The 22,964-nt window shown below is 36.8% G+C and overlaps 1 long non-coding RNA gene across 1 annotated transcript; it reads right to left on the minus strand.

Moving 5' to 3' along the window:
- Nucleotides 1–2,631: 2,631 nt before the first annotated feature.
- LOC113928450 lies at nt 2,632–19,214 on the minus strand. The gene is made up of 4 exons (XR_003521906.1): nt 19,129–19,214; nt 18,903–19,053; nt 7,135–7,279; nt 2,632–2,768 (listed from the first exon to the last, which is right to left on the minus strand). It is a non-coding gene; the product is annotated as an uncharacterized LOC113928450 (long non-coding RNA).
- Nucleotides 19,215–22,964: the final 3,750 nt, after the last annotated feature.

The raw sequence follows: 22,964 nt of genomic DNA on the forward strand, positions 1-22,964 counted from the left end.
TCAAAACACATTTTCATTATTAAACTTCATTCCTTTAAAAATAGCAGATGATGAAAGCTCAGTCTCTAGAGACTGAAGGCTTCAGTTTGAATCCTGGCTCTGTCACTTACCTCCTGTCAGTACTTATCATCTTTGTACCTCAATTTCTGCATGTTGAAGATGAGGGTAACAATGTACCTATCTCCTTGCATTATTCTGAGGGTGAAATAGGAGAATACATGTAAAATAAAACTTAGAAAAATCCCTGTAACTTCAAAACATGTAATAACTTAAAATTATTAACAAGGCTGGGACATATGCAAATTTAGTAATTACTGTTTGCTGACATAGCCTAAATATATTAATAACTATTTTTATGTCTTTAGGTACTCTTAGGCACCTTTCTAGCTCTCCACAATAGCGCCTTATATACAAAACACTAAGCCGAGCATTGCATATGTTATATAATCCTTTTATAACACTATATTTTATTATTATTTTGCATAAAAATAACCAGAATTCAAGGAATTTAAATATGTGTTCATTTGCCTCTTCTGGTAATGACACAGAAGTTACCTTTTACCAGGAGTTCTCAACTGGGGCAATATTGTCCCGAGGGGCTATTTAGCAATGTCTGGAGACATTTTTGGTTGTCAGAACTGGGGAGGTGATACTGGCATCCAGTGGATAGAGGTCATGCAGGCTGTTGCCGTCCTACAGCACATAACACAGTCCTCCTCATTAAGTGATCTGACCCAAATGTCTGTAGTGCTGAGACTGAGAAACCCTTTGAGACTAAATCTCCTACTGAAAAAAATCTGCACACATGTAAAAAAGAAATAATAATAATAAGTTTGGAAAGTGAGAAAGCCATCCATTCAACACGACTTTTCTCGATTAGAGCATCAACCCCCTCAGTCCGCCATGGAGAGTCCGGGCTCCAGTGCACGGTGCCAAGTGCAAGAGCAGCGGGCCGCCCGCCGGGACCTGCTGGAGATGAAGCTGTGCTACCCAGAACAGCTGGGGCTGCTGGCTCCGTACTTCGTGGTAATTCTGAGAGCCAAGGGCACCCTGCGACCAGCAGAACGCCAGGTCCCGTGGGGGCCCTGGGAGTTCATTTAGAGTACTAGACAAGAGCTGCTTCCCTCCCTTGAAGGACGGTACCGAGGGACAGGGGCTGGAAGGCTTCTGCCCCCACCTGGAGCTCTGCAGGTATCTTCCTCCTTCCCATGGGCTGTCTTTTAGTTTTGTTGACTTTGTTTTAGTTTTGCCTTTCAGTTTCTTCACTCTGCAGAAGCTTTTTATTTTAACTGAGTTTCAGTAGTTTAATTTTGCTTTTATTTTCCTTGCCTCGGGAGACCTGTCTAGCAAATCTCAGATGCTGACAACACCAAACGCTGGTGAGGATGAGAAGCAACAGGAACTCTCATTCATTGCTCATCTGAGTGGAACATGGTACAGCCACTTTGGAAGACAGTTTGGCAGTTTCTTAGAAAACTAAACCTACTCTTAAGATATAGCAATGACAGGGGTGGCTTGGGTGGCTCAGTTGGTTGAGCATCTGCCTTCGGCTCAGGTCATGATCCCAGAGTCCTGGGATCAAGCCCCGCATCGGGCTCCTTGCTCGGCTGGGAGCCTGCTCCTCCCTCTCCCTCTGCCTGCCACTCCCCCTGCTTGTGCATGCTTTCTCTCTCTCTCTGTGAAATAAATGAATATTTAAAAAAGAAAGATATAGCAATGACAATCCTTGGTATTCACCCAAAGGATTTGGAAACTTATATCCCCACAAAAACCTGCCCATGGTTATTAATAGCACTTGTATTCATGATTGGCAAAACCTGGGAGCAACGAAGATGTCTTTCAGGAGGTGAATTGAGAAATTAACCAGAGTACCTCTAAACAATGGAATACCTTTCAGAGATAAAAGGAAATGAGTTATCTAGCTATGAAGGACAGGGAGATGTCTTAAATGCATATTACAAAGTGAAAGAAGCCAAGCTGAAAAGGCTACATGCTGTATCATTCCAACTCTATGACATGACATTCTGGAAAAGGCAAAACTATGGAGACAGGAAAAAGTGATCACCACAATATGAGGGGTGAGGGCTGGGCAAGATGAAGAGCTAGGGCACAGAGGGATTTTAGAGCAGCTAAAATACTATGTATGATACCACAATAATGGGTATATGTCATTATACATTTGTCCCAAGCCCATAGAATACACACCACCAAGAGTGAACTATAATGTCAACTATGGACTCTGAGTGGTTATGATGTGTCAGTGTGGGTTCATTGCTTCTAACAAATGTCTCACTTTGGGGGATGTTGATAATGGGGGAGGCTATGCATCTGTGGGGGCAGGGGACTTTGACACATCTCTGTACTTTCCCCTCAATTTTCCTGTGAAAGTTAAATTGCTCTAAAAATATCTTAATAAAAATTTATTCATAAAGAATCACAAAGGAAAAAAGGTTTAACATTTTAAAAAGAGAAAGAGTAATTTTAATAATGTACCAATATGAAAGTAATATAATGACATTATCTAAATTAATCTGACCCTCAAACTTAATATTTCTTTCAGACGGTATATTGATACTTTCACAAAAGTTGTACAGTCTTCTAAGAGAAATACTAATTTAGAAGAAGTGCCTTCATTTATCTGTCCAGTAGCTAGTAAGAAAGCTATCTAATCTTTATACAGTCACCTGTGGTGTCTTGGAATCTTGTCCGCTAACACCCGAGAGACTGGAGGCCAATTGCTTCATCCCTCTGGATTTCCATTTCCTTGTCTGTATAACGGAGATAATAAGATACACTGTTAGAAGGTTATTAGAAGTTTTTGTTACAATCTTTGTTATATTTAATGTAAAAATCATTAAAGTCATGATTTTAAGGTTGTTAAAATTTCATGTCTTCCTCTATTTTGTCTGATGAGCCTATAGTTTTTGCTGTTTTCTTGGTGTTTATGTGATACAGGTTCTTTTAACAATGCTAACCTGTGTCTTTCAGTCATCTTTTGGCATATTTTTAGGTTGTTCTCTTACCTGCCCCTACTCTACATGCCTTTGATCTTTTGTCCAGTTAATACCTCTACCCAGTTTTTGACTGGTATATAAGTATTGCTGTATAACGTGTCACTCCGGAACGTAAAGTGAGTTAAAGCTACACTGTTATTTCCCATGTTACTGTGCATCAGGTCCTAGAACAGGGCTCTGCTGGGGATTTGGGAATCTGGGGTCATTGGCTTGTCTGGTGTCTCAGTGCTCTGCCATGTGGCTTCTTTCTCTTTCTACCACGGTTTGGCCTTGATTTGCTTAGAGCATGGTTGGACTCTGAGACAGAGTGTTCAACCTGACCTGGTGAGAGAGTGATTATCAGTCCCTTTTTTGTATCATGCTTGGTACTGTACCATTGGCCAATGCAAGTCCTATGGTAGGGCTCAGAGTCAGTGTCTGGAGTGGCTTATAAAGGCATGAATATAAGGATATGTGGTTCATTGTGGTCCACTAATGAAATAATCTAAACAATGGCTAGGATGGGAATTAAATAATATGAAAGTTGACAGTTTTTATAAACACCTGTTATGATGTAATATGGCACTTTTCAAATTACTGACATTAGTTCCAAACACCTCCAAAGATTCCATGGCAAGCAAATTAACATAGGTATAATTCCTTGTACTAATTAAAATATGATGTGTTTATGCTACTGTTGAGGAAACTCATTTCTAATGGGAGAAAATGAGTTACAATGGGAGATTATCCTTCTTCCTTGAAGAGTGAGATGCTCTAGAAAGAATCCGAGACAGAGAATCTAGTATTTATCCTGTTAAATTTATATAGCTTATGGAAAAGTATTTGTTTTTTGGGCTTCAGTTTTCTTTTTATGAATTAGACATTTGGACTGATGGTCCCAGTGAACACTTTAGCTCCATATTTTCATGTGTTCCTTGGTCTCAGTGGAAATATGTAGGGTGTTTGAAAAGTTTTCCAGTCGTGCTTAGGCAGTAGTTCTGGGAAAGGGTACTTGGTGATTTTCTTTTGCTTTTCTGTGAAAAGCTTATTGTGCTATCAACAGCATTGGAATGAAATAAACTTCTAATCAGAATTGGTTTCACTGAAAGGCAAAACATGTAATTTACCTGTTTAATTTTGGGTGTCTATACTCAGGAAAAAAAAAACTGTTTAAATCCAGTCATTCACTCAATCATTCTATCATCCCTGTACTGATCCATCAATGTATCCATCTATTTATTTACTGGATAATTACCATATAAGAAGATATTCTGTAGTGAATGTGTATACAGGGTTACTGTAGGTTCTGAACATTAATGATGGCAGCAGTTTTGTTTGGCTGTGATAATGTTTTTAGACATAGATACAATTTGGAATTTAGGCTCTTCTGATCTCCGTCTTATACCAGATTCCTTTATATGTTTGTGACGCGTGCCTGGCCCCTCAAGGCATTTAAGTTCATGGGATCCCTAGCTGAAAGTATTATTACCTGTCAAAAAGTAGTATATTATTAGGAATTTATTTGTTCAGCCTTTATCAGGAAGTAAAGCTGGGCCTCCACCCAAAGGTTTGAAGAGGGGATCCCCTGTCAGGACTTTAAAGAATGAAGATGAAGAGCCTATTGAATCCTGGGAAGCTGGTGGTGAGGTCAGGGAAGGTCAAAGATAAAACCAAGTTTGGATATCTAAATGATCCTTGACTTTTCATTTTGGTAAACCATTGGCAGCTTAGTTAACAGACATGGAAGAATTGTCATTTATTTGGGAGAGGGGGAATTAAAATTTAGGAGAGCTTATTAGTGTTTAAAACAAAGGTAATCATTCTGAGAATAGGGCCATGGACCCTGCCACATAATCTTATACTATTGTAATATTAGTGAGGACTATGTTATTTCCCAAATCGATCCTCACTTTTCTCTTTCTCATTTTTAATCTTATCCTTAACAGTGCTTTTTATTTCAGTTGGAAGATGGAAGGGATTATATGGAACGAGCAAATCGTGTAAGGATAGCTCTGGAAGTCAAGGTGGACTCACTAGGCAATTATTATTAATAAGAATGCCTTCATTATCTTATAAAGAATTGAATAAAATATCAAAACTTAAACTCACCTAGTATCCTAAAACAGGTGCTAAGAATGTATACCTTGACAATATCCCAATAGCTGCATTCAGTTCCATTAAAAACTTTCAAAGACAAGTAGTGGAAAACATTGAATATTTTCCCTAAGATGAGCAATTCAAAGATAGGTAGCTTCGTGGCCAATAGGGAAATTAGGGCTTAGCAGGGCCTCATTCTCCTTTGGCTAATGTCACAATTCTTTGGTCCTATTGGCTTTTCAAGAGACTGAAAATACTGGAGATCTAAAAATTATTGGCTCCAAAATACAAAAAGAAAATTGTACATTTAAAGTTAAAATTCATATTGAAGGCACGCAATGCATAGCAATTGCATCTAGTTGGTTGCAATAGACTCCAGTTTTAGATGGTCATATACAGAAACAGTATTTAGTGAGGATGTGAATACATTTTGATGTTTGATATTATATGGGGGACAGGGCATCACAAATAATTGCCTAGAGCCTAAGTATTTCTTAGAATTTTCTCTCATAATTTTGCTTTCCATCTTTCTCTGGCTCTATCCCCTTCCTCTATTTATCACTCAAACAACATCCTCCTTTGTGTCCTCCTTTCCCCACCCTGTTCTCATTTGGGCAACTGGTTGAAGGCAAAGCCATCCCTGGCCTTGTAAGATAGGTAAGGAGGGATTTTTCACTCATGAAGAAAATCATTACAAAGTCCTTTGAGCTTTAGAACATAAATATCATGGCCAGTTTTTAAGGTTGTGCATCCATTAAAGACCTGTGTTATCTGGTTCCTTTTGTTTAACCATTCTCTTACTGAATCAGGTACTTTATTAGAGGACACATGAGTAAGCCATGCTGTTGCTTTCTTAATGATGTGTACTCATCATTTGGATTTTGGGAAATATTTTCAGGATAGTTGAAACTTCTAATACAGAAACACACATTTGCAAAACCACTGAGAGCTCTTTTGAAATGCCAAAGAAAGTGTGTTCTCACATTCTGCTGTGAAGTTAATTCAGAGATTAGTTTACCTTTTTGTTTCTATACATACAAAGGTGAAGTCAAATACTTAAATTTTTAAGAATCAATGATTGGATAAGGGTAATCAGTAAAAACAGTATTTTATCAGAAGAGCTTTATTTTTAAGATTCCTTGAGAAGCAATCTAGGTTTAGCCATGCAAACTGAGTTCAAACTCTTCTAGAAGTGACAATTTCTTCTGTCTTAAATGATTTCATTATCATGAGAAACAGTTCTGCTAAACTTGGCATTATTTATTGTCGTTCAAATGTAGCTAAAGGCAATATTATACACATTTTGAGTTATGAGTCTCTGTTCCTCTCTATCAAAATATAAGATTTCTGGCTACACCTATACTTTCTGAATCATCTGCAGTATGTGACATTCAAGGTTATTCACAAACCCTATTTCCTAATGATAGGAAATGATAGAGTACCTTCATTTGAAATGATCCCCCCCCTGGGCTAGATCATCTCTGATAGTTTACATGCTTTAATTAGATCATATGGTCAGTGAACGTGCTACAGAATAATCTTCAGCTTAATGTTTTATGTTCCTATCACTTCATTAAATGAAATATTTATTACATTTAAGTGATTTTAATAATTAACATTTATGTTAATGTTCACTGCACACAGTTTGCTTAGAGTCACTAACTAGGTGATAGTATGGTCTTAAAAACTCTTTAATAAACCATAGCCATATGAGTATATTCACTTAGAGCATGAGCATCCTCACTTTTCTCTTTCTCATTTTTAATCCTATCTTTAACAGTGCAAATTCCTATCTGGGTTTGGAGGAAAAAATGGACTTCTCTGTGGAGTTTTTAATTCCTCAAGATTCAAAAGAAAAGGATATCATCATATAGTAAGTCAAATAGACCTAAACTGAGATATCGTTAATTATATGGAGATAGGATGCTGTCTTTTTATGTTAAAAATTGGTTTTGTTTTGATTTGTTCCATGACTGATAATAATAGGAAGAGTCAAGGGCAAAATGGCAACAGGACACCAAGGGATGACTGGGATGATACATACCCCAGAGACAGCAGGGTGCAGAGATCAGACTTGGTCTTGGAGTGCTTGTTCATTGATGAAGACTATGACTTGCCCAGTAAAATCTCTGAACCTCAGATTTACAAATCCATGAAGTGGGAATTATCATACTTACTTCACAGGATTACTGAAAGGATCGAATGAGACAATGACTGTCAAAATGTTATAAGTCATGTGAAATGCTATTCAGTATAAGAAGCAGTGCTGTTGAGTAGGACCCACATGACATAGTATATACAAAATACCTAGCAATATTTTGTGCTGAATGAAACATTATAAGCACTTAAATATTTGGCAGAAGTAATAAGATAGAATAATAATTGGTATTATATTAATTTTAAAATGCAAAATGGGCAGTAAGAGACCAACAGTATATGATTGGATTCCTTTCCTTCTTTCAGTTAGCCCTCATCCAGATTAAAAAAGTTATCCTGAGAAAATATACACACCCAGAATTGAAAATAAGCTTTTTCTGTTAATACGGCTTACTTGGATATAAACCTGCTCCTTAGATAGCTGTTAACTCTGATGTATCATTTAGTAGGAGTTGAAATAGCCTGTCTCCCATTCTCCCCTTCTGTCTCTCTGTCATCACCACCCCTTCCCACCCCTCCTGTAAGTTTGGATAACCATACTTCCTTGTTGTGTGAGCATTTTCTTAATTGACGTAATGTATAGACTTGTGAATTATTTCCTGGTTTTTCTTCTTTCTGCAAAAACTACAAAAATTATATTTTCAGGCAAGAATATATTAATTTACTTATTCAAGTATATATTTGTGTGCCTCCTATGTGTCAGGTACGTGTTAGAAAGGCACTTTCTAACAAAGCCATGTTGGGTACTTTTCAGATGCAGGGAGAGATGAAATGGCTTATTAACTGCTCTAAAAATTCATGGACTCTCTGAAGGAAAATAGTAGCAAAGTGTTGTGTATTTATTATATATGCAAACATAAGATATATGGCAATAACAGTACAAAGAATGGAAAGGTAGAACTGGAAATATATTTTTTTAGGGTTTTTACACTCTATGCAAAGTAATATATTAATTAAAGATACACATTATAAACCCATAGGTTAGCCTCCAAACACAATTTTTAAAGTGGTATAAATAAAAGCCAATAGAGGAAATAAATTAAATCTTAAAAAATGCTCAATTAATTCAAAAGAAGGCAGAAAAAAACACATTGGAAAAAATTGCTAGGAAAATGGTAAATTTTGATCAACCATATTAATATTCATGTTAAATACAGAATCTAAATACACCCATGTAAAGATGCAGACTATGAAATTAGACTTTAAAAAAGCATGAACCAAGTTTATGTTGCCTGTAGGAAAACTAACAAATATAAAGACATAAATAGTTGACAGGTATAAAGATGAAAAAAGATAAGCTATGTAAACATAAAATAATGCCAGGGTAGGTATATTTATATCAGACATGTAACCTTCAGAAAGAGGAACATGATCAGAGATAATGAGGGACATTACATTATGATTAAGGGGTCCATTCTCCAAGAAGATAAAACAATTTTAAACATGTATGTACCAAACATCAGTGGCAGAACGTATGAAACAGACCAAAAAAGGAAGGAGTTAACATTTCACAACCATCAAAATGCCTAAAAATAAGGCTGATAATTAAGTGTTAGCAAGAATGTGTAGCAATTGGAATTCTTGTACATTGATGGTGGGAATATAAAATAGTATGATCACGGGCACCTGGGTGGCTCAGATGGTTAAGCGTCTGCCTTCGGCTCAGGTCATGATCCCAGGGTCCTGGGATCGAGTCCCGCATTGGGCTCTCTCCTAGACTCTGCCTCTGCCTCTCTCTCTCTCTGTCTCTCTCTAAATAAATAAATAAATAAATAGTATGATCACTGAGGAAAAAAGTTTGGAAGTTACTTAAAAAGTTAAATATACATGACTAATATGGTGCAGCATTTCACCTTTAGATATGAAAGTAAGAAAATGGCATATGTCTGGACCAAGATTGATACACAAATGTTCATAGCAATTTTATTTGGATTGCCAAAACTTGGAAACACCTTAGATTTTCATCAACAACTAGATAAAAAAAAAAACAAAACAACACATTGTGGAATACAACAGAACAGTAAAGGGAACAAACTCTTGATACTAGAAATAACATGGAGGAATCTAAAAATAATTGGGTTGATTGGAAAAATACCCCCCCAAAGTAAATACTGTCTGCTTTTGTTAGTATGGAATTCTCAAACTGCAAACAATCAAAATTCTAGAAAATGCAAATTAATTTATACTGGTGATATGCACATCAGTGTTTCCCTGGCGCAAAGGGGAGATTATCATCAATTATCATGATGATAATTGAATGTGAATGAAGAAACTTTGGGGGAGGGATATTGTCTATATGTTAAAACTTACATGATTGTACATTGTAAATATTATAATTTATTTGTTATATCTTCAAAAAGTAAAAAATTTATTTAAACTTTTCTCAATGTTTCATCTAGAACTAAGGCATAAATACGTGGAGGGCTGGAAGAGGAACAAATGTAGATGATTGACAGCTCCTTACTTCACTTTTATTACTACATTCAGTTTGCTGTGCTGTTTCTCTAGGATGAGTCCTTATTTAGAAGTCTCCGCGTGTAAAGGCGTTTTTTTCATTGCCTAAACCACCAGTCCACCATCATGTTAGAATGTATGTGAATCCTACTGGTGTGCCTTTGTACCTGGGAAAATGAAAAATATTATTATATGTGAAAGGGGTAATGTTTAATCAATACAAAATGAAGGGTAATACAACTTTTTTTTTTTTTTTTTTTTGGTGCATCTTGCTTCTAAATTCCCCTCTGGAATTAACTGTGGCTTCAGGTTCAAAGTTTCACTTCCGATCTCTTTATATCCACACTTAGAAAAAAATAAGGAGCTTAAATAAATTCTAAGGACATTTTGACTTCTAAAAATGTATTATTCAATAGCATTAAATCTTTCTGCTCCCCTCTACTCTGTGTCTACCACTATGCTAGCTGTTACAAATATGCAATAAAGTCACTCCCACCAAGGAGTTCATGGGTCCCTGAAGGAAGAAGTAAGCAAATCATTATAATACAGTGTGTTTTCTGCAGCTCTAGACATCAGCATAGGGTGCTTTAGGAACCTAGAGGAAAGAATGCCTAACTCGGGGAAGCAGAGAGGCTATCTTTTGGTTATTTTCCCATTATCCACTGCAACGTTCCCACTTTCTAGCATTGCTGATTAGACCAGGTGTCCCTGTGATTCCAGAGAGGTTGATTCCACTGTGCCTCCAAACGTAAAATGAGCTTGTTCACTCAAAAATCTTAGGACTTACACTGAGAATTTGGGAACACATACATAATGGACACAGGATAAGAATCGTAATACCTTCATTCTACTTTGTCTTCTGAACACTGATATACCAGTAATACAGGCATACTGTGTACAATACCTCCACAGTTCACTTCTTCCAATATCTTACTTCCTTTAAGCTTTAAAACATCTGAGCCCAATTCTCGTTTTTGCTACCTGAGTTGCATGCTCATGTTAGACCAGACTAGGGTGTGTATGTGGTTCTCTAAATTGCTATGACTGCATCAGAAGCCTCCTCATATTGTCTGCCTGGGTGGAGCCAGCTCTTCTTGAACTGAAAGGTAAGAATGAGGTGATCCTTAATTAAAGATTATAGTGCCTTTCATAAAAATTGGCTGATAATTGATAGATGTTAATTACAGTGTATAATAAAATGAGTTACTGAATCTATTTTGTTTAACACCCGAAGACTCTTCCTATTACCTGAAATTGTGCCAATATATAGAGTAAATTTAAGAGCCTCTTTTAAACAAGTAACTTGGAAACTTTCACTCAAGGTTTTGAAGGTGAGGGTTAGAGGGTTAAATAAAATATGTTGTGAGAGAAGAAAAGAAAAATTAAAGGTGTTGAATTTGTGTATAACTAGAAAGTTAACTGTTTGATTCCTTATTCCCTAAAGGAATATTTCTTTTCTGGAACTAGTCTCATAAGGAGTAAATTATTACTTTTCAATAGTTCAGAGAAATTCTCTATTACTGTTTCCGTGATAACTTCTCTTCCATTTTCTGGCCTATAAATATCAACTTGATGTTCTGTGTGTGTGTGTGTGTGTGTGTGTGTGTGTGTGTGTGTGTGTGTGTGTGTGTGTGTTTTAAATCAGATGATTTTTAGGTAGACTCTGATTTCCTTTTTTTTCGAACTTTTTTTAACTTCAACTTTTTTCTAGTATAAAATCACATCTTTAATTGTTTTATCTGTTCATTATTTTCATTTGTAACCTACCAGTGATTTTTTTATTTCTGTAAAATTCATGGATGCTCATTTACCTTTTAAAAGAGAGGGAGAATCTCATATTTGGCTATTGTCAAAAGGAGAAGATTAATATGTGCTTCCAGATCTCCATGGGAACAAAATAAGTGTTCCCCATGATTTATTTTCTAGAAATGGAGAAAAAAAAAAAACATTGTTTCCATGGAGATACAAAGGTGAACTAAACAGAGATGGCCCTGAGGGCATTGACATCCGTAAGCACCCACAATCCTGCCACCTTCCTGATCACAAATATGAGGTGCTCCTGAATTCAACCCAAAATGCCAGTGAGTGACTTAATTAGACATATTTTTGTATCTTCTGAAGAGTTAAAAAAAAAACTGTTAGGGTTTGTCATGTGATAATGGAAAGGTGCATATAAAATAATCTGGGGGAAAAAAAACTTCTTTGGAAATAGAATAACGAAGCTCAAGGCTCACTGTGGGGGGGGGGAGATGCAATAAAACACCCGTGAAATGACAATATGTCATTGCCTTTGGAGTTAGGAGAAAATCTCTTACTTAGTAGATTTTATCATAGAGAGTTTTTTAAAATTAGAAGACACCTAAGCCAGTACACATGCATCGTTCTTATGTAAAATCCTTACATAAAACCTTTTCCTTTTACATTTGGCATTTCTGTAGATCCAGAAAATCAGTATTCAATTTGTTGGTGGTAGTTTTGTTCCCAATGAGGTAGAACTATTAATTCCTTCCTTTTGGAGTATGTACTTGGTTAGTTTATTTTTATTACTATTTTTTTTAAGTAGGCTCCCCACCCAATATGGTGCCCAACGTGGGCCTTGAACTCATAACCCTGAGCTCAAGACCTGAGCTGAGATCAAGAGTCAGACAGTCAACCGACTGAGCCACCCTGGTGTCCCTCCTTGTTTAGTTTTAAGATGTGGTATCTATGCCCCAAAGTAAAAATGAGAACCATACTCTGTGTTTAGCACAATTCAATAAAAGAGAACAGGGTATGGAATACAGCAGACTTGGTTTGTGCTCCACATCATTAATGAATTCATTTATTCAAGAAAAATAAATTAAGTATATGCTCTGTGCCTGGTATTGTGTATAAAACTGAGAACACAGAAACAAAAGATAGGAAATAAAAAGAGACATAAAAGTTATCTTCCCTTGGTTATCTTAAGTGAGTATAAAACAACCTAATAAAGGTCTTGGAAGAAGTAAGAATAGGGAATGGTGGGAATGTTTAGGAGTGACTTCTATCTCAGCTAAGACAAGGCTCTTGCCTTGGAGCTTGAATAACGTAGGATGGAACCAGGTAGGGAAGGGAAAGGGAACAGTGTGGAGAACCACAAGGTGTGAGCCTGACACATTAGGAAAATTGCAGAATAAGTGCTTCGCCATGACTGAAAGGTTGGGAACAGGTGTAGGGAATGCTGGAGAAATAGCTAGCATATTGATCAAGACCATTTTTGCAGCATTCTCTAGGCTGTTCTCAGCATTTAAAGCGACTTGGTGCAATCAGAGGTGGGTTCTAAGAAATAGCACCCTGGAGCTGTACTGGGGAGAGATTTGAAGCCCATGCAATTGTAAGCAAAGAAACCAATTAGGAACCCGCTAAAATACAAAAAAAAAAAAAAAAATGCAGGGAGGAGATTCATGTGAGTGGTTTCATTATCCAGCATGGGAACAATATAGATATTTTATCCTTTGTAAGAAACATCCGAATTCTATGGATAATGGTTGCTTTTATATCAATATATTGGTCTAAGACATAGATTGCCAAGTGACTTAATGAGCATTCTTTTTCCAACCATCTACTGGTTCCTTCTGTTTACAATAAGTGAGTTTGAATGTGTTTAGATTCACCAGGTAATTTGAAATCCAGTTTGTCACAATCTCTACCCCTTGATTATTAATTCCTGAGGTTACCATCATGCCCACTTAGAGTTGAACCATGTGAGTTTGTAAGCACTCATTTAAAGGTAGTCCTAACTATTGACTTTGGATGTCACATTATACTTTTAGTGTGCATCCCCTTGATTTGGTTCATCCTTTCTTTATATGTTCTGATTTTTATTTTTTATTTTTTTAAAGATTTTATTTGGGAGAGAGAGAAAGAGTGCGTGTGTACACACGACATGGAGGGGCAGAGGGAGAGAATCTTTAAGCAGACTCTCCACTGAGCGTGGAGCCCAACGAGGGCTCTGTCTCACAAACCTGAGATCATGACCTGAGTGGAAATCAGGAGTCTGATGCTGAACTGACTGAGCCACCCAGGTGTCCCTGTTCTCCTGATTTTTAAAGTGATTTTTATGATTAGGCTTACCATTAACAATGACATATTTGAAATTATTTGACAAATTTGATGACATTTTAAGTCTAGACTTTGATTATTATAATTATAAAAAGAATTTCTGCCTAGCCTAATATATTCTGTTGGGATATATTTATCAATAAGTAATAAAGTATTTTCTTTGATAAGTTATTTTGCCATGAAATATTACTATTTGGGACCCTTGAGATTATTTCTGTGTTTTTTGGTTACTGGGCCAGGTTCTACAAGTTCTACAGTCTTAGAAAAAATATACTTTAATAGATTTTTCCAGAAATACCAGAAATACTATAAATAATAATTTCATATTAGTTTTCAAGCCTTGAGAAAGCTTCCATGCAAGTCAAAATATATGTGATGCAACTGAATATATAATATTAACAATTTTTAAAATTTTGATAATGGTATCATAGTGAGTACAGTAATCATATCTATGTTTATATCATATATTTTGTTTTCCTTTTTTAGAATTTATTTAGCCAATGTAAGAGCTTAAATTAGTGTTTTTCTTTTCTCAAACTGTTTAAAGTGCTTTTAATCTTTTGCCAATATTTCAAGAATTGAGCTTGATAACTCAGTAACTATAAACTTAGGGATATATTACTTCTTACTGTTAAATAGAACAAGACCTTGAGTAACCAGATGAGATTTAACAGACAGGTAAGTTGTTACTGTTGGAAGGCCAGTAATCCAGGGAGTAGTCTGTAGGCATTTCTTACCGGAGTGATGAGCCTGGAGACCAAACAGAACTATTCCCACTATATAATAAAAATAGCAAACAAGTATTTATTATTTATAATGTTCCAAGTACTTCTTTTTTTTCTTTAAATTTTTTATTGTTATGTTAATCACCACACATTACATCATTAGTTTTTGATGTAGTGTTCCATGATTCATTGTTTGTGCAGAACACCCAGTGCTCCACACAGAACGTGCCCTCTTTTAATACCCATCACTAGGCTAATCCATCCCCCCACCCCCCTCCCCTCTAGAACCCTCAGTTTGTTTTCAGAGTCCATCATCTCTCATGGTTCATCTCCCCCTCCGATTTACCCCCCTTCATTCTTCCCCTCCTGCTATCTTTTTTTTTTCTTAACATATATTGCATTATTTGTTTCAGAGGTACAGATCTGTGATTCAACAGTCTTGCACAATTCACAGCGCTCACCATAGCACATACCCTCCCCAATGTCTATCACCCAGCCACCCCATCCCTCCCACCCCCCACCACTCCAGCAACCCTCAGTTTGTTTCCTGATATTAAGAATTCCTCCTATCAGTGAGGTCATATGATACATGTCTTTCTCTGATTGACTAATTTCACTCAGCATAACACCCTTCAGTTCCATCCACGTCATTGCAAATGGCAAGATCTCATTCCTTTTGATGGCTGCATAATAAATGGGATGAACTGACTTAATTGTCACAGTACTCTTACAATGATTTTTACAAATAAGAAAATCAAGGCACAAAATGGCTAACTGACCTGGCTAATAAAACATATTAGTAAGTGATAGGGTTTGGGATTTGAACCTAAAAAATCTGAATTAGAGTGAACTCATCTGATGAGACCAGGGAAATGCTCTTCTATATGGACTATGTCATGGTAGGTGCTCCATCCACTGATATTTGTGGATTTATTTGATTATCACGTATCATTAAAAAGCTTTTTATTATAGTGGCCCCAGGGTGGCTCAGTTGGTTGAGAGTCTGACTCTTGACTTTGGCTTAGGTCATGCTCTAAGGGTCCTGAGATTGAGCCTCACATTGGGCTTTGCATTCAGCATGGAGCTTACTTAAGACTTTTTTCTCTGTCTCTCTCTCTACCCCCCTCTCTGCCCCTCCCTCAACTCTTCCTTTCTCTGTAAAAAAAAAAAACAAAAAAAAGAACCAAACAAACAAAACACCAAAACACACAAAACTTTTTATTAATAGAATTTTTCAAATACCTGCAAAAGTAGAGGGTATTTCTTCATACCCATTAGGCTGCTTCAGTAATAACCCAGTCTCGTTTGATCTGTACTCCCATCCACATGGGAAAACTGAATTACTTTAAAGAAATCCAAAATATTATAGTATCTTATCTCAAAAAATAGAGAACTATGATACCATTATCAAAATTTAAAAAATTGTTAGCTTCATTGTATATTCAGTTACATCACATATATTTTGTCTTGCATAGAAGCTTTTCCAAGCCTTGGAAGCTAATATGAAACTGTCATTTATAGTATTTCTAGAAAAATCCAGTAAAAGCATATTTTTTCTAAGACATAACTTGTAGAGCCTGGCCCAGTACCTGGCAATAGCAGGTAATTCATAAAATGTTGACTTTAACCTCTTTAAAATGTGGAACAAAGATGTCTACTGTTGGTTTTCCTTCTGTCTTAATTGCCTCTTGAATATGTAATCTCATGTTCTCTATGTTTTTTAATACTAAAAGCCACCTTACATCCATTATTGAAAGTCTAATAACAATTTTTCCTGTTACTTATTAAGAACTTCTTTATACCATTATGAACACCATCGGTATTATTGAAATGCTGTATATTTGCCATCATTTACTCCTCTGAAAACTTCCACTCTATTTCAGCATCTTGAACATTGAGATTCCTAGTACTTTCAGTAGAATCGTTTGTAGAACACTTACTTCTTAGCAGAAATGGAATATTATTACAGTGAAAGTCTGCTAAGAAGCCTACTATACTTCAGAATGAAGTGACAGGTATGCTGAACTAACAGTCATCCACTCTTTAAATTCACTTAGAGGTAAGCTCTTGTCATTCCTCAGAGATAAGGTGCTATAAAAATTACCTCAGGGAGTGGCAACTACAAAGGAAAATTAAATTGGGAGGTGGGGGCTCGTAGAATTTCTAAACTTTGGTATGTATTATTTGCACCTCAAGTGTTGCACTAGAATGAGCCAAAGTGAAGTATATTACCTGCGAGGACCTAATAAAAGCTGTTGATAAGAATGAAACGAAAGAAGAGGGGACACAGGAATTAATTTCCTAGCACATGTCATACTCAGGCAGTTGACTTTTATGTCATTGAATCTTTAAGACAACCCTAGAAGGAAGCCATTATCCCCATTTTTGAAGATGCAGAAACAGAGATTTAGTTCAAATTATGAATTCACTCTGATAACACATGATGCAGGTGTTTCAACTGTAAAATTTTTGTTTTTACCATCATACCATTATTAATCCCAGAGACCCTGTGTTACTGTTTTATATTTCAAAAAAAGATATAGAAGGGTACTTTAGGATATGATAAAGTATTTTTTTTAAGATTTTATTTATTTGAGAGAGAGAGAGAATGAGAGATAGAGAGCACGAGAGGGAAGAGGGTCAGAGGGAGAAGCAGACCCCCCGCTGAGCAGGGAGCCCGATGTGGGACTCGATCCCGGGACTCCAGGATCATGACCTGAGCCAAAGGCAGTCGCTTAACCAACTGAGCCACCCAGGCGCCCATGATAAAGCATTTTATATCATTAGGAAAAATAATTACTTTTCACGTCACTGGATTGGTACAGTTGTCCATTTCCTTGGAAAAAAGATAAACTCTGTGCATATTTCACATTATCAAAAAATTACTAAAAGCAGGCCCAAACAGAAACTGTATATATTATAGTAGGGGAAGCTTTGCTAGCTCTGATGTAAACCTCAAAAGCCATAAAGCCTGAGATGGACAGATTTGGATACATTAGCATGAAAAACAGTGAATGGTTAAAGACACTGTTAACAAAGTTAGAAGGGAAAATGGGGAGAAACATTTACAATGTATGTAAATAAAAAAATGTTTAATACTTTGACTATATAGAAAAAGTACAAAATATATAAGAAATAAACTCCACTACCTAGAAGAGAATTAGACAGTAGATAAAGAATAATAATACACATTTGAATTGTAATGACTAAAAAAATCTGATAAAAATAGATAAACATTATAAAAGGGAAATTAAAATGACCGTTGTTTTCCATCTATCAAAAGTGCAAAAACGAGTTTAAACATTATTGACATCAGTTTTGGGGGATTAATGCATTTATACAATGGAATGAACACTATTCATGTGGAAATGGCGTACATGAAAAATGCTGACTCGTAACGATTGTTCATGATGTATGCTTTATAACAAAGCGGGTTGCAAAATTCCATTGTTCTGGTACAAAGCTAAACAAAATTAGCATGTGCATATGTCTGTGTGTCTGTTCTTGTCTTTCTAGCTTTGAGATTAAACACAAAACGTGTTGATATGTGAGCAGATACATAAGATACATAAATAAATAAGGTATTGTTACCTCTATCATACCGGAGAAAGAAAGGAGATTTTTTTCCTTATTGTTACATACATCTAAAACATTATGAAAGAATCATTGGATTATAAGTGACTTCTTTTTTAACTTGTTAATGTAATCCTGTCTTTTATAATCAGAAGCAATTAACATTAATGTAGTGATTTCAAATGTTTTTGTAATTTGTGAAATTACACCCTTATTATAGACTTCTGGAATGTTAGCTCTGTTATATATTGTATACTGCTCAGGGTTTACAAAAAATCCTTATGAAATTACCATAATAATTATTCCTTAGAGTGGGAGAAAAATACGCAAGCTAGAACATCAATACAATGCCTCAAACATAATGTACGTCTCTAGAAAGTTGAGGATAGATGCTGTCAAACATGAGAAAATGCATCCAAAAAGGATGAAAGAATAGGAACACAGACTTCACCTTACCAACCATGCCTGAAGTCGGCTCTAATCCCTTTATGTAGGTATAATTTTACGTTGGTCACTAATAAGAACAGGAATAATTGCACATGTGTAGAGAAAGGTCTTGAAGGATAGTCCCAATCTGAGAATAGTAGTTCTCATGGAGAGGAAAGGTGACCGGCATGAGGGTAGTGCTCAAGGAACTTAATTACCTTATTTGTAACTGCATTTAATGAGGAGAATGTATTCATATATTAATTTGTGTCATTCAAATTTTAGAATAAAAATAATACATTTGACAGGCTTTGGAGGGTAATAGATAGCTCCTTTCAGCCAAGGGCAGTTCCTGGGGAGGACTAATAGCTGAGGCCTAAGAGTGAGCAGTACTCACCAAAGCAGGAAATTAACCTTCAGGTCCTGTATCAAGCATCTCTAGGGCAGAACATAGTGTCTGGTACAGTCTATCACTTCTTCATGCAAGGTCTCAGTGCAGCTGATGCCGTCCAGCATTCTGGCGGGCCTCTTTTCCTGGGGAAAAATGTCTGAGAGGGAGGTCAGTGGTAGACACTATAATCCACACGACTCAAGAAGATCTCAGGGCTGCAACTGGTACTTACCATCTCCCTCTACTCTCTATTCTGGATTGCCTTCACTCTCAGCATTTTGCTGTCCTAAGTAGTTTCCTTGGTGGTGTGATCCAGACCCTCTACACTGAGAGCTCTTCTCAGGCTCTTGAACTATTCCATTTAACTTACAAAAAAAAAAAAAAAAAAAAAAATGAGCAGGGGAATACCAAGAGATGCTTACATAGCTCTCATTGGTGCCAAAGAATTACTCCTCACCCTCCTTAGCTAACAGAAGCTCTATCTTCTGGCAAGAGCCAGTGACCCCTGCAAGTAGGATGACTCTTGCTCTTGCTCCCTCAACCCTTGGCCCAAAGAACTCAAAGTAGGAGGGAGACAGCTGTAATTTAAATTTGAGTGGGACTTGTGCTATATCTTAGTGCCCCTTTAAGAACCAGGACAGTGAATACACAGACACTGAGAGTTACAGGTATATGTACATTATTGTGTGTATTTATATAAACATACATATTTGTATGTGAATATGGATTTTATATCTATATAGCTTTACAAATAGATTATATATATATATATAAATGATATATACATAAATATCTCTAGCTTTCTATATTTTGTAGCTCTCTTTGCTGAGAGACTGTGAACTATGACCGCCAGTAGTAATGTACATGCCAAACACTTGGATTTAATTCCTAGAAACAGTCTTCCACTAAGAGGAACCAAGTCTCCTTAGATTATAGAGCTGGGGCCAGTGAGCATATAACAGGAGTATTAAGATTAGTATGTAACTTGGGGCGCCTGGGTGGTTCAGTCGTTAGGCATCTGCCTTTGGCTCAGATCATGATCCCAGATCCTGGGATCGAGCCCCGCATCGGGCTCCCTGCTCCACGGGAAGCCTGCTTCTCCCTCTCACACTTCCCCTGCTGTGTTCCCTCTCTTGCTGTGTCTCTCTCTGTCAAATAAATAAATCTTTAAAAAAATTTTATAAAAAATAAAGATTAATATGTAACATATTGTTGTGCCCGAAAATAAGTAAATGCTTAAAGGCTGTTGGGGATATGGCAACAAAACAAAACAAAACAAAACAAAAACCCCACACAGATGCAAGTTTGAAGGAGCTTCTACTCACCAAATCTATGATAATTTGGGTGTCAGAATAGATCATGAGAATATTAGATTGCAAGCCAATGAATAAAATAGAAATCTACCACTCCACACTTACATAAGTAGATAAATAAGGAAGAAGGAAAAGAACTCCCTCAGAGTAGTTTACTGACTGATAGATACAGAAAAAATGATGAAATAGGCAATAATTTTTTGGCAGCCATCACCGGGGTAGTCGGCACAGGTGGGAATCATTAATTATGTAAATGCTGTCTGGTAGGGGTTTGATGAGGAACAGAGGATCAATGTAATCAGAATAGCTCCCAGTAATATAGTCACCAAAACAAAGGGAGGAAGTTTTACTACAGTGCATGATGCTGAGAACAACACTACCATCCAACTCTGGGACCCCATGTGAGTCTACCAACTTTCCTATATCTCTTTATCTTTATGGCCCAGCCCTCTGTCCAAGAGTGGGTTTCCGTTGAAGAAAACTGGCAGAAACCAGGTGACAATTTGAATATCATCACTGGTGGGATGTTACCCGAGTGTGCATCCTCATGTGATGGACACAATGCATGGCCTCAGTCTTGTGAGGGAATGTCAGACACCAAGGGTTATCCTATAGCGTGAAAGCCTGTACTCTTGAAGGCCATCAGGGGTTGGAGAAATGGGGAAAAACTGATGAGATTGCAGAACCTGATGAGGCGTGTTGGCTAAATGCAGTACATGTTCTTGGGTGGGTTGCTGGGCAAGAATGGTTACAGAGATTTTATGAGGTTATGGCAAACTTTGGGATCTATGAGTTGAGTCAGTGCTGTTACCACTGTTACTTAACTGAATGGGAGGGGTGTGTGGTAATAATGTATAGAGGTCTCTTTGTTTTTGGAGAAAACACTGCAGTATTTAGAGGCGATAGTGCAAGCTGTAAAAAAAAAAAAAAAAAAAAAAAAAAAAGACCATATCAACAGAGAGAGAGAATGAAAGGATAATCATCAAATGTAGTAAATTGTTACCATTTGGGGATTTAGGTGAAGAGGATACAGGGGTTGCTTTTACTATTCTTGCAGTTTGTCAGATACATTTGCCATTATTTCAAAATTTAAACATGAATTTTCAAAATAAGATTTTCTTTTTGCCTAAGATTTATTGTTGTATCAGAAGAATCCTTACCCCTGCATAGCTTATTTCAAATATTACACATTGTGCTTAAAGACCGTAGTCTATGCATAATCTTTGGTGAAGAGTTAAACCTAATGAACAAAAAATCTGTTAGTGCTAAGAATTACCTATCTCAGGTAATGGTACTTTGGTTAAATCAATATGGTTGGTGACGTTAATGGCCATTTTCTAACACTGAAAACAGAGAGGCCCAAAGGCCAAAGGAAGCTGGCACAAAAGCAAAAACAAAGCCAAAATTCTAATATTCTCCTAGTTTTCTTTGGAAGCCACATGTTTTCAATCTAGATTAAAGTTTGTTTTTTTTTAAAGATTTATTTATTTATTTATTTGACAGAGAGGGGGCGGGGAACCAAGCAGGGGGAGTGGGAGAGGGAGAAGCAGGCTTCCCACGGAGCAGGGAGCCTGACGTGGGGCTCGATCCCAGGACCCTGGGACCATGACCTGAGCCGAAGGCAGACGCTCAACAACTGAGCCACCCCTGTGCCCCTAGATTAAAATTATTATTTTATGGACTTATAATTGACGTACAATGTTGTATTAGTTTCAGGTATACAGCATAGTATATTTAGTATTTTTATGCATTATGAAATTATCCCCTCGATAGGTCTAGTTGTCATCTGTCCCCCTTCGAAGTTATTACAATATTATTGACTATATTCCCTGTGCTTTACTTATTTACTCTGCCTGACTTATTTATTTTATAACTGGAAGTTTGCACCTTTTAATCCCCTTCACCTATTGTACCCATCCCCCAAATTCCCTTTTTTCTGGGGACCACCAGTTTCTTCTCTGTGTCTAGGAGTCTGTTTCTGTTTTATTTGTTTTGTTTTTGAGATTCTACATATGAGTGAAATGGTACAGTTATTGTCCGTCTCTGTCTGACTTACTTCACTTAGCACATATTAAAGTTACTCAACTTTCTTTTACTGCTTTCCTCTATGTTTACTTTCAGCAAAAGCCATTTTCATTTCTTCCCCCATTTTCTTTATAGATTTGTCTGGGAAAGAGCTCTGTAACTTAGTATGTATTCGTAGTTGTGAAATAGTTCTTCTCGCCTTAATCCTTTTGTTTACTCCCATAAATGAGTCATTGATGTTTCCCAACAGTTCCTGGGAAACAGAGGCCTGCTTCTTGTTAATGTCACAAGTTGTCTTTTCCTGGAAATCAACAAGCGAGCAAACCAGAGTAAGTCTGGTGGAATTTAATCAGTATCTCTTTCAGACCAATAGTAATGAATGTTTTCTTTTTAAAGATTTATTTATTTTAGAGGGAGAGAGCGAGCAGGCAGGAGGAAGGGCAGAGGGAGAGAGAGACTCCTCAAGCAGACACTAGACTGAGCACAGAGCCCCACACAGGGCTCAGTTCCAAGACCCTGGCCTCATGATCTGGGCAGAAATCCAGAGCTGGCTGCTTAAGCAGCTGAACCACCCAGGTGCCCCGTAATCAGTGTTTTTTGTTGTTGTTGTTGTTTTGTTTTTAAGAATATCATGTATTCTTGTGTTTTTTTTTTGTTGTTGTTGTTGTTGTTTTTTAATGTGCTTGTATAAATCTCACTGAAAAAAATTCAGACCCTCCTGCTATCTCCA

Source organism: Zalophus californianus, chromosome 5 (genome assembly GCF_009762305.2).
Source record: "Zalophus californianus isolate mZalCal1 chromosome 5, mZalCal1.pri.v2, whole genome shotgun sequence".
NCBI lineage: Eukaryota > Metazoa > Chordata > Mammalia > Carnivora > Otariidae > Zalophus > Zalophus californianus.